Below are 16,402 nucleotides of genomic sequence, written 5' to 3' on the forward strand. Positions count from 1 at the left end.
GAGCAAGCCCAGGCCCTGCCACCCCTCCCTGACTAATGGACCCGGCGACCTCACCCTTCATGAACCTCAGTCTCCCCGTCTGGTTAGGATTCAATCTGGTGGATCTGCTGTGATGCCACCCTGTGCCCTCTCCTGCAGTGGGTGGGACTGCACCCACATGTGCTGTCACATGGATAGGGTTTGGCCTCTCCCTGGTTTATGGTGGGACAACTGGGTACCCTCAACTCTTATCACCTCTTGCAAGAACTGGGTCACCCCTGGTCTCTCCCGGGCAGGACATTCACCAGGAGGAGGCTGGTCAGCCCTACGAGTGAGCCGATAGGCGGGGAGCAGAGCGACATAGAGGTCTCAGGCTGGGAGGCCAGGGGCTGGACAGCAGCCTGGAGCTGGGGCTCTCTGGTGGGCAGGGCAGATTCCCTCCTGGTGGGTGAGGCAGAGGGAGGCTTAGGCTGGGCAGGCAGAGTGGGGGGAACAGAGGCTGCGGAGGGGGGGAGCATAGGGCCGTGGCCAGGTATGGGAAGCGGGACAGGCCAGAGCAGTGCAAAGCACTGGGAATCAGAGTCCAGGGCAAGACAGCGGCCCAGAGGCCAGGCAGCAATGGACAAGGAGCATGCTAGGAAATGCCCTGGACACGGCTATGCTGAGGGAGTGGTGAGTAAACAGATGGTCAATCAAGGAGGTTGGAAATGATGCTTAGAAGGGAAGTTCCACGATGCCCCCCAGCCTGGGCACAGGGGGTGCTGTGGAGCATATGTTGCAGGATATGTACATAATACATGCAGCACACACGCTCACACATGTGCATGCATGTACTGTGCAAGTAGAGGTCTGGGACGTCATTCCCCAAGCAGCACTGAGTTCCGCGCTGGGGAACACACAAGTTTTTTTTCTTCTTTGCATGTTCCCATATTGCCTATAGTTCCTTCAATGACTTTTGTCACAAGAAAAGTTCACAAACAAGTATTCCAGCATTGAAAAGGAACACCCTGTCTCTTGTGGTACCTGAGAGTGCCTCTCTCCACCCTGGACCATGAGTGGGTCAGGCAAGGCCCCAGGGCGGCTCCATTCCCTGCTGATGACCTGGCAGCCCCTTGGGTAGAGACAGGAGTCCAAAGCCCTCAGCCAGGTGCCCAGGGTGTCCTGCTCCATCCAGAGCCCCCCTCTTGGGACATGGTCTAGCCCAGGCAAGTGACACGGCCTGGGGTCATGTAGGGCTGTCTCCTGCCTCCATGCAGAGCTACACTTGAACAGATAGAGATGTTGGCGGCTTCCTCAGAGGACCACACATGATTGCCCTGCCCCAGGTCCTTCTCAAACCCAAATCCCTCCCTCAGGGAACCCAGGAGGCCACAGGCTGTTCTCTGGAGGGCCAACCGGTCACCCTGGGCTGCTCCCCCCAGCAGCGCCTCTCATCTCGCTCCTGTCCTGGAACTCTGCCTGTTCTTCACAGGCCAGCTCACACACAGCTGCCACCCCCACCAGTGGGCACCCTGTCCCCTTCGCGCTGCCTGTGCCTCTCTACCAGGTCCTTCCTTTCACTGGTCCTTTCCACCAGGCTGGGATTTCCTTAAAAGTGGTGAGGCCTTTACATAACACCCTATACAAAAATTAACACTGATCAAAGACTTAAATCAAAAAGTATAAAACTCTTAGGAGCAAGCATAGGGCAAAAGCTTCATGACATTAGATTTGGCAATGATTTCTTGGATATGATACTAAAGGCACAGGCAACGAAAGAAAAAATTGACAAATTGGACTTCGTGAAAATTAAAATAGTTTGTGCATCAAAAGATAGTATCAATAGGGTAAAAAAGCACCTCACAAATTGGGAGAAAATATTTGCAAATCGTATCAGATAAGGGGTTAATATCTAAAATACATAGAAAACTCCTAAAACTCAACAAAGAAACCTGACTGAAAACTGGGCAAAGAACTTAGACATTTCTCCAAAGAAGATGTACAAATGGCCAATAAGCACATGAAAAGATGCTCAACATCACTAATCATAGGGCAATGCAAATCAAAACCACAATAAGATACCAGCTCACACCTATATGGATGGCTGCTATTAAAAAAACCACACACACAAAATAACAAGCACTGGTGAGATGTGAAGTCAGGACCCTTGTATATTGTTGGTGGGAGTGTAAAATGGTACAACAGCTACGGAAAACAGTATGGAGATTCCTCAAAAAATTAAAAATAGAACCACCCTATGATCCAGAAATTCCACGTCTAGGTATATACCCAAAGAAACTGAAATCAGGGTCTTGAAGGGATTTTTGCCCTCTTATGTTCACAGTAGTATTATTCACAGTAGTTAACATGCGGAAACAACGGTCCACTGACAGATGAATGGTTAAGCAAACTGTAGTCCATCCTTACAAAGGAATAATACTCAGCTCTAAAATGTAAGGAAATTCTGACACATGCCACACACACCTGGATGCACCTTAGGACATTATGCCAAGTGAAATATGCCAGTCACAAAAGGACAAATAATGTATGATTCCCTAGACTTATCAAATTCATAGAGACACAAGTAGAATGGTGGGTGCCAGGGGTCACGGGAGGGGGGTGGAGAGCTGTTGTTTAATGGGGACAGAGTTTCAGTTTGGGAAGATGAAAAACTTCTAGAGATGGATGGTGGTGATGGCTGCACATTATGAATGTATTTAATACCACTGAACTGTATGTACACTTAAAAAATGGTGCATTTTATATTATGTGTATTTTACCACCAAAAAGAAAGTCTTGTTGGTAAACTACCAAAAAAAAAGTGAAAGAAAGGTCACGTGGTGTGGGAGAAAGCAGCAGGTCCATGACCAATCCTGGCTTTACTCACCAGCAGAGGGCTGCTCTGGGCCCACATTGTTCCCCCTTCCTGCCTGCGGATGGCCCCATGCGAGTCTCATGGGGGGGGGGGCAAACCTCGCCCACCCGCCTTGGGTTTGAAGCTGCCCTGAGGAGGTGTGACTTGTGCTTTAGCAAGTATGCGCTCCATGACCTCAGGGCCAAGGGGCTGGACTCCTGAGAATCAGGACAGCAGCTAGGGCCGGCCACGAGGTCTGGACTAGTAGCCACAGGGCAACTTGTGAGTAAAAGGGAGACTGTGGCCAGGCAGTGGCCATATTTGTCCGGCCAAGCTGTCTGCCATCTGTACGGGGCAGCTACCAACAGTCATATCTGAGGTGGGCCCCTCTGCTGGAGGCACCTGCGTCCTTCAGATCACCAGAACCGACAACCTGAAGGCCCCACACAGAGTTCTCCCTGCAGTTCGCTGGGGCTCAGCAGTGTTGGTAGGGGGAGTGGGGGGTGCTCAGGCCATGGAACCAGTGGTGGGGTGACAGGGCTATGCCTGGGCACGGGGGTGGGGTGCGGGGGAGGGAGGCCTGTGAACGGGAGTCTGGACCGAGTTCCAAATGGGACCTCAGAACAGTCCCACCCGCTGAGGCTTGGTTTCCCTGCTTTTACATGAGCCTGCCAGTCTCACTTCCAACTGGATGTCCAAGGACTACCTGTCAGCACAGAAACAAAAGGCTGGATGGCCCATAACTGCTCACGGGTCTCCAGGGCCCGACACCCAGGGTCCCACTGCTGAGCCTGGCTGCAAATTACTGAGGAGTAATAGGAGTAGCGGCCAGAAGGGGAGCGTGTGCAGAGGCCTGTGTGGGAGGGAGACGACGCAGGGTGTGACTAGAGAGCTGCCAGAAGGTCAGAGTGGCTGGTCGGAGGAGGGGCACAGGTGAGGAGCTGGGCCGACCAGCAGAAGCCCACTGCTGGGTGCGTGTCTGTGACGGTGTGGTTGTGTGTTCACATGTGCGTGCGTGGTTGCATGTGTGCAGACCTGTGCCTGTCTGTAGGACTGCATACATGTGAGTACACAGGTGCACACGTGTGTGTGTGCAGCTGTGAGTGGTGTGCCAGGAGCTGAGGTGCACATACACAGGAGGGCCGGGCTCCAGGGAGAGGCCAGGGAGCAGTCAGGCTCTCCAGCCTCCCAGTTACTTACTAGGCCGGGGCTTGGAGCCAGGCATCTGGGGCAGGCTGGGGGTACTGCTGACCAAAGACGAGGACCCATGCCTGAGTTTATGCAGGCAAGGGGGTGGGAGTCAGACCGAAGGTGGCAAAAACGGTGCGGGAAGGTTCTGAGCTCAGAGTAGGGTCAGCGGGTGAAGGCTGCAGGTCTGCAAAGGTGGGCCGGCCTCCCAAAAGGTGACAGGGGAGAGATGACCATGAGCAGGTGGTCAGGGAAGTGGGCCTGCCAGTCCAAGGCCCCGAGGTGGGAATGTGCCTGGCCAGTCTAAGGGACAGTAGGTGGTGGCTGGCGCTCAGAGTGAGGGGCCGACAGCAGGAGATCACTGTAAGGGCTCTGGCTTTTTCTCTGAGCAAGTCAAGGTTTGAGCAAGGAGTGAGCGATCTGCCCTATGTATGAACAGCATTCCTAGACCAGGGAAGGCCCCTGCACACAGCTATCCCAGCAAGAGGGCAGCAGCATGGGCTGTAAATGGACAGCGCCTGGTGATAGAATGATGGTCGGGTTCAGGGCACCCCGGGTCTGGCCAGCACTGGAAGTGGAGCTGTTCGTGGAGAGGGGACACTGGGAGGAAGTGACAGGTGTGCTCGTGGCGGGCTCAGTATAGATGTGTGGGGTCCAGCTGGGGCTCCCCAGAAGCCACGGGACACTAGCTCCTTTAGTAGTGGGTCCCTATCCCTGGCTCTTGACAAACTCCATCAAGGCCTCTCATGGGCCTCCCTGAATCACCTCCCCACTTGCCTGTGTGCTTAAAAGCTGCCAGGGTGTGACGTCCAAACCCAGGACCCACTCGGACTCCTTGGCTGAAAGTTGCTCCATTTCCAGTCTCAAGGCCAGATACATGGACCGACTATCCCCAAGACCGACCCTACCCTACCCCCGACCCTGCCCAGCTCAAAGGCCTGGCCTGCCCTCATGTCACAGTGCCCCCTCCCCGCACATACACCTCTCTCAAGACTGTGTCCATGTCACAGATGTCAGGTGACAGCCCTGAGCCAGGGCGGGGACAGTTGGTGGTGGACAGAGCTGCCACCTCTGGCGCTCTGCACCCTGGACACCCAGCATGCCAGGGCACTGCTCTTCCCAGGCATGTCCCCACAGCTTGGCACAGAGCTCCAGCATGTCACACCCATGCACTGTCTCCCTCACTCACAGCCAAGTTAGGAACCAGGGCAGAGCAGGTAAGAGCCAGGCTGTGGAGCACCAGCCCCTCCCCCACACTGCTCTTGGAATAGCCCCTTCTGGGCCCGCCCCCACTGGGAAGGGGGCCCAGGGCCAAGGTCACCCACGGTGTGGCTGCCCAAGCCGGGCTAAGCCAGAGGGTCTTCAAGGAGAGAAACGGCTTAGCAGCTGACTGGGCTGGAGAAAGCCTGGACCTGGTGGCTGGGGCTCCCTCCGGACCAGGCTCCCACTTCCGCTGAGGGAGAGAGAGACAAGCCCAGCTCCTCACTCTCCAGACTCCCTCCTTGCTCCAAGAAAGCTCACTCAACATTGAGCCCTGAAAGGGGTGAGCTAGAGAGGGGGTGAGACCCCTCCCCCCTGGGAAAGTAGTTTGGTCCCACTGAGGGGACAGACCCGCACCCAGACTGGACAGAGAGGCATGTCTGAGGTTCAAGCAGAGGCCACTCAGATGGCCAGCAGTGCGGGGGGTGGGAGGAGGACCCCAGAGGCCTAGGGCAGCACAAGTCACAGGGCCAGCAAAGTAGAGTGAGACCACACACCCAGTGCATGCCCTCTGCCTGCCACCCCAGACGTGTCTGAGGTCCTGGGCCTTTCCACCTCCCCGGAATTGCCTCACTTTGGTCCCCATTGGAGGCAGAGCCTCTGCCTTCCTGGGTGGGGCTGTGACTCAGCACTACTGTCCCCCCGCTTTCCACCCCGCCCCTGCTTGCTCAGACACCTACTGCGCTGGCCACAGCAGCCTCTCCACCTGCCAGATCCACCTTGGCACCCAGCAGCTGCTCTGTGGTGACCTAGAGAAGGAGGCGGCGGGTACCGGCCTGGGCGACTGACCTCAGGCCTTCCTCAGGCAAAGCAGAGAAGTCCCTGCCTCAAGTCCCAGGAGGCCCATGTCTCGGGGTTTGCAGGGACTGGCAGGAGCAGACACATGTTGGGGTCCACACCCCTCTGCTGCTGGCTTCGTGGTCACCTTGGCTTACAGGTCAGAGGGGCTCCCCCAGGCCTCCCCGGACAGGATCCACCCACATTGTTTCCATGTTCTTCTTCTAAAGAGTGGGTCCCTACCCTGCTCTTCAGACCCTCGGTCTCTTCATCAGATCCCCCGTGGCTCTATTTTAGAAACTAACGATCCAGAAAAGCCTCTGTCTGGCCACACTGATTATCAGTTTTCCTCCCTTCTTGATAAAGAACTGTTTCCACTCTCCTTGCACGCCTGGTATACTGCAATCCAGGGTTCATGCCCTTTCCTGCCTGCCTCGTGCACCGCGATCCCTGTCCATAGTCAGTAGGTCTCCCAGAGCCCGGCCTGGACCCATAGTAGCTTGCAAGGTGGCAGCAGCTCCTCTGTGGTCTCTGATAAGCCGATGTCCTATGGCCGGCCTGGTTCTCCCCCGGTTCTAACTTCCCTCCCCTTTCAACTCTGCACCTTTACTGGGCCTGAACATAGGCTGCGGCTGCAAGGTGGCGCGTGTGGCCAGTGCTCAAAGCGGCGGTACGTGGACAGCTGGTGCCCTAAAGCAGTGTGCTATTGGCCTTGTCTGTACGTGTCACCCTAACGGTCTGGTCACAGTCCAGGCCCTGCCAGTCTCTTCATGGAGCTGCAGCCACATGTTCCTGGAGCACCAGGGGCAGCTGCAGGTGGGGCTTCGGGAGGGTGCTCCCGGGAAGCTGCACATGGTGGGGACCTGGAGAGGGCTACGACATGCTTCCTCTGGCCGCTGGGGCCACCAGGAGGGAGGAAGGTGCTGCACCATCATGGCCAAGGGGACAGCCTGCACCTCCATCTTGCATGGGTCCACCCATAGCTATGCTCATGCCTGTCCTCGCACACGCTTGTCATCTCACATCGGCCTCACAGACAGGAGATGGGCACGACCTCACTGATGTAGAAACTAAGGTTTGAGGAGAGGGGGCAACTTGCTCAGGGCTGCCAGGCTGGGGGCCTGCAGGGATCAGTGTCCACCAGACCCCTGGCCCCTAGTATTCCCAGTGCCGGCCATTGCAGCCTAACCTGGTCACCTGCGGTTACTCGACATTTTTCTTTAAATTGACTTGCGTCTTTTTAAACAGGTATACTTCAAAAATGATGTCATATTCCTACTTTAAGTGGAAAGCCAAAGTCATTCAGTATAGACAGAAGTAATTTAAAATCTCAGCTAGCATGAAGGAAATGTTGGCTGCTGGCCAGAGACCACCACCTGCAGAAGGGGCCGGCCTGCGAGGCCACTGGCTGTTAAACAACTGGGATTGGCACCCGCCGGAGGGAGTGAGAGCCACAGTGGCACCAAACTGGGATTTTCTCCTCCAAGGAAAGGATTGAGGGAGAAATAAAAAAGGATTACCTGCCTCCTGGGGAGGGCTGGTGTTGTTCTCAGAGGTGGCCTCAGGTCACCTCACATGGTCTAGTGGCTGCCCCGCCCCTGGGTGTGCAGAGTGGCACACAGGGAACCTGGGCCCAGAGGCCCTCTCAGCTGGGACCCCTGGGGTGGAGGCAGTGGGCCTGGGTTGGGGGCTTCTGGACTGTGGTGTCAGCGCCACACCCCTGTCTTCACTCAGGCCAGAGGCCACCTCTCATCTTAGGAAAATGCCCCACCCTTAACCTACTGCCACCCCTCCTCTGCTCAGGTCCATTGGCCTGTTCATTGGGCTGTTCATTGGGCACCCTCCGCTGTTTCTCTCAGCACTAAATTACCTAGTATGAGATGCAGCGGTACCTGCCCCAGGCCAAGGCCCTCTACCCTCAATCCGATCCAGCAATCAATCAATCCACCACTGGGCCCTGTGTGCTCCGCACGCTGACCTCTGGGAATTGAGCCCCATGTGCAGGCTCTGCTCTGGGCTCAGGGGACACAAAGTGCAACAAGCTGAGTTTGTGCATCGAAGAGCTTATACTCTGGTTGGGGAGATGGGTGAGCAAATAAATCAGTGAGGCCAGTTTTGCCAAGGAGCAGTGCCATGGAAAAGAGGGAGCAGACGCACGTGGCAGGAGTTGACTAGAAGACTGAGGGGAACGTCCAGGAAGTGATACTGGAGGAAACACAATGACAAGTCACTCAAGAGTGGGGCTGGGGCCGGGGTAGGGGCAGGAGGCAGGTGGGGCAGAGATGCGTGAGCGGGGCGCTGGCCCAGGGCTCGGCCATGGGAGACCCTGCCTGTCCTGGCCCAGCTCACAGCAGGTTCCCCCAACAGAATCTCTCCCAGGACTCTGCGGGCTGCCGCTCAGGGCTGGCTGCCTTGGCAGGAACCTCCCAGGGGCCAGAGGGCATAAACTGTTCCCCTTGATACCCCACTTTCTCCCATGGAAGTTCCACTGGTGAGGGGTGCCATCAACCTGTGCCCAGGCTCCACGTGGATCTGCTACCCCTCCTCAGGGCAGATGCTGGGCACACAAGTCCCCAGAAAGCCCACCAACCTACGGCCAGGGAGGGAGGCTGAAGTGCCACACTTCCCTCACACTTACGGCTTGTGGGCGTAGCCAACGTCACAGGTGGCAGAATCCAGCTCAGTCCATCCCAAATGCTCTGATCGTTTTTAATACAACGACACATATTTTTGGACTAACGGCACATCTTCCTGAGGAGATAAAAATCCCTTCTTGCCTCGAGGCCAGAAACAATGGACGGGGACAGGGACAGGAGGTGCCCTCTGGGGAAAGGTGGCCTTCACAACCCCTCCTTCCTTCTCGTGAATTCCACAGAACTTAGGTCCCCACCTCCCTGGCTGTCTCGCCACACTCCACGCCCATAGTGTCCTGCCCTGCCCATCAGGCTAAAAAACATCCCCTTTGAGGCCAGGTGACAGCCTCCTACCCTGTGAGGGCCCCTGGCAGCTTCTGCACCCAACAGCCCCCTCAGAGCCTCAGGGGACTCATCTAGACTTGCCACCGGGCCCTGTGTGACCTTGAGCCAAGTGTTGTGTGTAGCTGTCTGGGCAGTGGAACCAGACTTTACCCTGGGAAGGTCCAGCAGGATGCGCATGGACCAGCCCTTGCTTGGCTCTGGGCCACCCGCTCCTCTGCAGGTACCTGCCCTGACCACCCTCACTGTGCCCTCAATCGATCTGGCCTCCTGCTCGAGGTCGGCCTTACTTTCCACTCTCCCTTCCTGGTCACCAGCTTACTTCTCTAAGCCAGTCCCTGTTAAAGGTGTGCAGAACAGATGGACGAACACCAAAAAAACATCGGTGCGCAGCTCCACGGCTTCCCCAGCCTCCCTTCCAAGTGCATTACCTCACATGACCCCGCCAGGGGCCTGCAGCACAGGCTCCACTGCAGTCCACACCAGACCTCTCCGGCCCGGCGGCTTCCACTGACCCATGGACCACTCCCAATCCGCAGCGTCCTGTCTCTCTTCTCATCTTCCCGCTCTCACCTTCTCACCGAGTGGCAAGGGCCCTCCTGCCCACTCCTCCTGCCCCCTCCTCTCCCTCCCACCACCCGGCAGCCCTGCCTGCCCTCTCCCCTTCCAGCTAGCTCATGCCCACCCAACACACGATCCTGACCACTGGGGGTGGGAAGTGTAGGCTCTGCACCCCCAGTGCACGCGGGCTGAGGGCCCAGTCAGCCCCAGCTCGGAGGAAACCAGCTCTCCTGGTCCTTAGGCCTCCCCCCAGGTGCCCCCACACTGGGAAACCCCACACTTCCCTGCAAGCTGCCCCTCAGGTGGCCCTGAGGTCGAGGCTTTTAGGCTGGCCCTTCCCCAGCACTTGTAAAGCAGGCTTTACAACCTTTTCAAATACAGGGACCCACTCCTCCCCATCTAATGTTAAAAACAAACAAACAAACAAACCCTGCGGATTCTACCATGATTACAGATAAATTTCTAAGACCAAGAAATGATCAAAACCTGCCATCAAAGTTGGAACTGCTGGCTGGTTGGCATACTGAAAAGTGACTTTAAACAGGAAGTCATAAGAAATGATAACACGTCCTTTAAACATTTTGTTTTAACCTGAAACAGATAAACACACAGGCATTTGTCAATCTGTGGAGTGGGCCAAGATATTTTCTCCGAACACAGGCTCACTTACCGGAGCTACTGTCACTATTCCTGCTTAAACCACAGCACCCCAGGTGCGATGGCCAGGTGACTTTTCCACAGGGTGTGAGGTGGCAAAGTACCCAGGACCCGAATCCTAGGCTGCCGCGGCTCCCTGCCCCCATATTCCAGTTGTCTTGCCCACACTAACCTAAGCACAGCTTTCACTGAGGCTTTCCAGAGTATCCACTGAATTTCATGGAAGCCCTTTCTACATTCATGTCATCAGTTTATGATATTTAAGGACATAATGACAGTGACAGGTATAACTGACATACAGTTTTGGGACACACACCACTAACCAAAGGGCTGGGTGTCGAAGTTTGCAGCACAGGTCGCCCTGAACTGAACGTTAGGCTAGAAGCAGTCACAGCCAGTGGGCTCTACTGAGAGAAGGGGGAGTGTCCATCCATCCGGCGAGCGTTGGGGACGGGGTAAGGTTTCTGAGTACCCAGGTTTTTGCAAGGCTTGTAAATAACTCTGCATTTCATGTATCACGACAGTTTCTACAAATGTCGGAAAAAATAGTAGCATTGTGCATATGTGAGAAGCTACTGACTTGGGGCCTGGGGACCCCTGACTGTGTGTGGCTTCTCTGCAGCCACTCCACCGATACCAGGGCACTGGCCACGGGTTAGCTTACCCAGGCACCCCCACAGCAGGTCTCCCCTTAAACGCAGCTGCCTTTCTTTGCCCCATCCTCACTCCCTGCTTATTTTGGAACAGAGTCAGAGTGGATGGGAGAAGGACCAGGGTGGGTGTGCACAGGGTCCCAGCTGCAGACAGGCCCCAACAGATGGCTCTGCCCTGGGGAGGCAGCTCCTCAGCCCTGGGGTGCTGCGAAAGAGGCTTAGGGAGTCCTTTCCCTGTGGCCCAGGCTGTACCGTGGCTCTGGATGCCCCTGCCACGTGTCCACAGCCACCAAGGCTGACCAGACGAGATGTGACAGCATCGCCTGAGGAACACTGACTCAGGAGGAAATCAGGCCAGAGATTTCTCTGGGCCAGGAGTAAACAAATAAATAAAAACAGAAAGGTTGCAAGTACAAGGGGAAGGAGACACCGCTGTGCAGGGAGGAGGTGGGGCCTTCACTAAGAGCTGAATGGAGGTGTCTGCCTCAGAGAGCCTGGCTGTCTCCGGTTTCCATAGTAAAGGTAAATGCTAACTGTCAGTCAGGACCCCGGGCTAGGTGAGGGCTCTGATTTAACCATTCTGGGTCTCTGCTGCCTTGTAATTTCCTGTCCCCTGCCTCTGAGCATGGCATCCCATGATCCCATCCCCTCACCGTGGCTACCCGCTGGCTGGACCGTCTCTTGTGAGGGCTCTGTGGGGCCAGACCAGTGCCGGACTCCCTCCCCAGCCCCTCCTGCCTCCCAGCAGCTTCTTTCCTGTCTTTCCTCACCTGGAGGGTGAGGTCCCTTTTTCTTCCTTGCCCCTCCCTGCAGCCTGCTCCCCAGGCCTCACACAGGCCGCAGGCTGTGGAATCTGTCTCCAGGCCAGTACGGATCAAAGCAAGTGCAGATGGGCCCACTCCCAGGTCTGAGGAAGGGCCCAGGAATGTGCACTCTATCGGCAACACAGGGCCTCCTGGAGCCAGCAGCCGGGGGTCCCTGCACCAGAAGCTGCTCCAGGTCACTCTCCGTGTCTAGCCCCGGTCCTCCAGTCTGTGACGGACTGCCACCAGCCTGCAGCAGCCTCTGACCCTGTCTTGAGAGGCAGAGCCTGAGCCAGGGATTCTTGAACACCTGACTGGTTGAGGGAGCAAGTTCAAGAGAGAGGGACATAGTGGGAGGGGCCAAGGAGGGAACCAGACAAAGGTGTGCTGACCCACCTTGAGGGAAGGGCAGTTCTCTGGCAAGGGGTGCAGCTGTGAGGAGGCAAAAGTGACTGTGGCTGGGGGACAGTGTGCCAGCAGGAAAGGGGATCTGGGGGCACCCACATAGTCTGCTGCATGCCCAGCATGCCTTCCCTCTGCCCCTTCCCCCTGCCTTTCTAACAGAGCCCATGCCCATGTCTCAGATCAGGGCTGGGCCCAGACTGCCACACGACCTCTCAGGCCTCCTCGCTCCCTCCAGCGCCTGTACTCCCCTCAGCAGCCAGGAGATTCTTGTAAAAACGTAAGGCAGAGCACTCCTCTTGTGCTCCAAACCTTCTAACGGCAAGCCATCTCAGTTCTAAGCCATCATCTAAGTTCTCCCAGGGCCCCAGGGCTCTGTGACTGGCCCCTGCCTCTCTGATCCGAACGCCACCCTAATGCTCCCTCTACTCTTCACTCCTGCCCCACGGGTGCCCTTGCTGTCCCTCGAGCTTATGAACACGCTCACCTCAGGGCCTTTGCACTGGCTGCTTCCCCTGCGTGGAATACTTTGTGTCCAGACAGCGACTCTGTTCTTCCCTCCACTGGCTCAAGGACCCCTCCATGAAAGCCCTCCCTGTCCATCCTGCACCTCCTGGAATGTCTTACCTCCAGCACTGCTGCTTTCTAACTTGCTGCATAATGTACTTACTGTGTTGCCCACCCCCCACAGGGAAGGCACTATTGGTCTGTGTGTCACTGATGTGTCCCACTGCCTGTAAGTACCTGACAGGAAGCAGGTGCTGATAAATCTAACCTAGCCCTTTGTACTGAGGGAGGGGCCAACAGGGAGGGGCCCGCCCGGGACTTCTGGGAAGTCTAGAAAGGCCCTTGGCCTTCCCCCAGATGGACACAGTAGATGTGTGGTGGCCTCCTGCCTGGCTGGGCTGACCCTGATACTGCCCTGCCTCTGAGCCCCCAGCCCAGGATGTCCCATCACCTGGTAAAGCTGTTAGGGAGGGGATTCTCTTGCTGCTACTGAAAGCGAGCCCCTAGTGCCACCCTCCCCCCCACCCTCTCCCACAGCCCCAGCCTTCCTGTGCCAGGGAGGGGACAGTACCCAAAGTTCTAGCCAGCCTGGACCTGCAGCTCATCCTTCTGCCCTAGTCCTCAGCAGCGACACCCTCCCCACCCACCCCATACCAGTCCTCCATCCCTTGTCCTTCCCCTGGAAAGCCCCAGAACAGCCTGCAGATATAACTAACACCCCCAGAGACTGAGGCCATATAGGGGCCCAGCCCGGCCATGGAACTCGAGGCGCTGGAGCAGGGTGGTGGGTGCAGTGTGGCCACGGGGCTTCCTGAAGGAGGCGGGTGGTGTTGGGGGCACCAGGGCTGGCCTGTCAGGAGGGCTCCTGTGCCCTCCTCCCTGCTATGGGGCAGGGCAGGGCTGGGGATGTACGTGCATGCATGGTGTTATCACAGAGGAAATCGATGCCTGGCACTGGCCCAGTGTTTAAGGGAAATGAATAGATTTTGGCCGAGGACAAAGAGAGTTTGATTAATCAGAAATTGGATAATGGAGGCAACACTCTAATTATTTTTCTTCCCAGCATTTTATCGAGAAATATGTTTGCACAGCATATCAGAGGTAACGGAGCGGGTGAGGGGGGCGACCACGTTTGGAGGAAAGCCCAGCTCTGGGACAGGGATACTGAACCCACACGTGCCAATGGGGGCTGGGTGGCAGACTGGTGGCTGGGGTCTTGGTGGTCACTCCATGGGGTCACAGGAAACAAGAGGGGTCAGGTGGGGCAAGCCAGAGGCCCCACACAACTGGGGCAGCTGGGGTCACAAAGAATGTGCCACGCATGGGTAGGCGAGGGAGGGGGGAGGCCAGATCAGGTCCTCAGGAGGTGGATGGCCTCAGACAATGGTCTCTCTTGTGGAGACTGCTCCTTCCCTGGCCTGGCCACCTCCACACCACCCTTCCCTACCCATCGCCTTCCTGGTCACTCTCCCCATCATCCTGTGCTGTCTCCACTCCTACAACACTTGGAGCTGGAACCCCACCAGTTTAGCATATTTCTGAGGTCTTCTGGCCTCCCAATGCCAGGCAGGCTTCTCTGTGCTGGTGCAGGGCTCAGCACATGGCTCATTCATTCATTCAGGGTACAGAGAAAGGTGCCACAGGAGAGACATTTAACAGTGACTCGAGCTGCCTGTGAGCTTCAGAATGCCATTGGGAGGCAAGTCCTTACCTAATCTTGGGGTCAGGGTCGGTGTCCAGAAAGAAGGGACACGTAAGGAGAAATGAAGGATGAGCTGAAACTGCTGGGCAGGAGCGAGGGCGTGGTGAGTGGGGTGGGCCAGGCCCTGACAAGCACGTCTAAATCCTGCCTCCTGCACGCACGGCAGATACTACTCAACCACGACCGCTTTCCTTCTGAGCTAACAGGCAGCCTCAGAACCCTCCTCGACATTGTGCTTTGGGCAGCCGCTCCAGAGTTGGTATAAGAAATGAAAACTATCTACACTCTTGACCCAGCCCAATTTAAAGAGGGAGGACAATAAGGTCCAGAGAGTGAAGAGAATTTACCAACGTCAGCATCACAGGCAGGGTTGGGACTAGAACCCAGCTCTCCCAACTTCCTGTCCAGCGTCCCTTCCCTGGCACCGAACTGCCCTGCTGAGCTAATCTTGGGAGCAGGGGCTATCTGGAAAGGCCACTCGCCATTATGTGGTCACTGTGGGTACCGTGTTCCTTTTCCACTACCAGGATATGTCTTGCCTTCTTAGGATGGTGTCTTATGGACATGCCTCTATATGTCATGACCACATGGATCCCTTGCAACTGACCAAGGCCTTATGAAGTCACTGAGCGGCCAGATGTCAGCCCAAGGCATCTGATTCCCGGTGAGAGGGACCTGGGCCAGTGGTGGCAGTGTGAGATGACGGGCAGCTCACCTGCCTCTGGCTTGAGAGTGAACCACAGTTGGTGGTGTCTACAGTGGGTGGTTTGGGCTCACTGGCCACACCTGAGCACCAAAGACACACCTCTCGGGAGCACTGGGTAAAGCTAGAGCAGCCACCAGGAAGCCCAGCCGTCCATGTACAGTGGCCCAACAGGTCATGTTAGGCCTGTCTGCTTTCCAGTATTCATCTCCCCATTCAACAACCATTTCCTGAGTCCCTACTATGGGCCGGGCTGGGCTCTAGGGGGCCAGATTCTCTGAGATGAACAGTAGATAAAGGTTCTGACCTCAAAGAGCTTACGTTGAGGTCCACAAGAGAAAGAGCAATGGTAAGCCAACACAAATAAGACAGGTGGTAGGTTGTACTGTGATGAGTGCTAAGGGGAAAATATAGAGGCAGGAAGGGGTACAGGATATGTGTGTGTGGGACATGGGTGCTGTTCTAGACAGAGGGTCTGGAGGGACCTCAAAATGAAAACAGAGACTCAGAAGGTCTGGAGACTGTTTCTCCTGGACACCCAAGTACATGTGTGAACCCTGTCTGAGAACCGCTGGTGAGAAGAGCAGCTCCAAGGATCAGTGATAAGGATGAGGGCTTGCTGCAGCCACCAGCCCTGCCAAAACAGGGCCAGGCCCTACGAGCTGGCACCAGCGGCCCAGCAGCCCTCCTGGCCCACCCTTCCTGGTGATCACTGCGCCAGTAGAGGCAGGGTCTCTATAGGAAGGTGGGACACTCCAACTGCTGAAAAGCAATCCCTCAGGGTCTGGACACCCTCCCTGGGGGCCCATAACCCACCCATCTCTCCAGGTCTGTCTCAATTGTGAGTAGAAAACTGAGGTAAAAATAGGCCCCTTCTTGGCAGAGCTGGTTTTTGGGAGGATAAAGTGAGTTTCTGCACCCCTACCCAGCCCCTCCAGGTACTTGCCCACTGTAATCCAGAACAGATTCTGCTGCCCTCCCTGTGAACACCTAGATCTGAGCTCGGGGTGAAATGTGCACATTGAATCTACTCTCCTTCACTCCAGCACCATGACCTTGACCTGTATGACTCACAGAAGCAGGTCTCACTGGGGGGGTCAGCTCCTTACCCCACCCAGGGAACCCTGCTCAGACAGCTCTCCATCCTAGGGCTGAGGGAGGGGGTGCTGTTCAGTGGGGCAGGGTCTCTTCCTGTAAGGTCTGCTCTGACCACCGCCCACGTGGCCAGGACAAGCCCTTGGGGACAGGTATGTTTCTGGTTAGAGACTGCTGGAAGGAACGCTGGGCCTGATACTGTTGGTAAAACCACACAGTGGTTTTTAACAGTCTCGCTCCTTAGTACTTTTTGATGGATTCTCCAGGGACATCTCTAAAAGAGAGTTATACCTTAATTTAGAAGCAA

The 16,402-nt window shown here is 56.2% G+C and overlaps 2 protein-coding genes across 4 annotated transcripts in view; one reads left to right on the plus strand and one right to left on the minus strand.

The window, feature by feature from the left end:
- The window catches only part of RSPH14 (radial spoke head 14 homolog), a 76,784-nt gene that overhangs the window by 46,461 nt on the left and 13,921 nt on the right, over positions 1-16,402 (plus strand). The window lies entirely within an intron of this gene.
- Positions 1-16,402, minus strand: part of GNAZ (G protein subunit alpha z) — a 50,269-nt gene that overhangs the window by 28,962 nt on the left and 4,905 nt on the right. The window contains exon 1 of one of the 2 annotated variants that reach the window (XM_074321016.1): positions 8,676-8,780. The exons of the other annotated variant lie outside the window; for it this stretch is intronic. The gene's annotated coding sequence lies outside the window, so the exon portion shown is untranslated. Of the gene's footprint in view, positions 1-8,675; positions 8,781-16,402 lie in introns of those variants that run through there. 2 annotated transcript variants of the gene reach the window in all.

Source organism: Rhinolophus sinicus, linkage group LG16 (genome assembly GCF_036562045.2).
Source record: "Rhinolophus sinicus isolate RSC01 linkage group LG16, ASM3656204v1, whole genome shotgun sequence".
Lineage (NCBI taxonomy): Eukaryota > Metazoa > Chordata > Mammalia > Chiroptera > Rhinolophidae > Rhinolophus > Rhinolophus sinicus.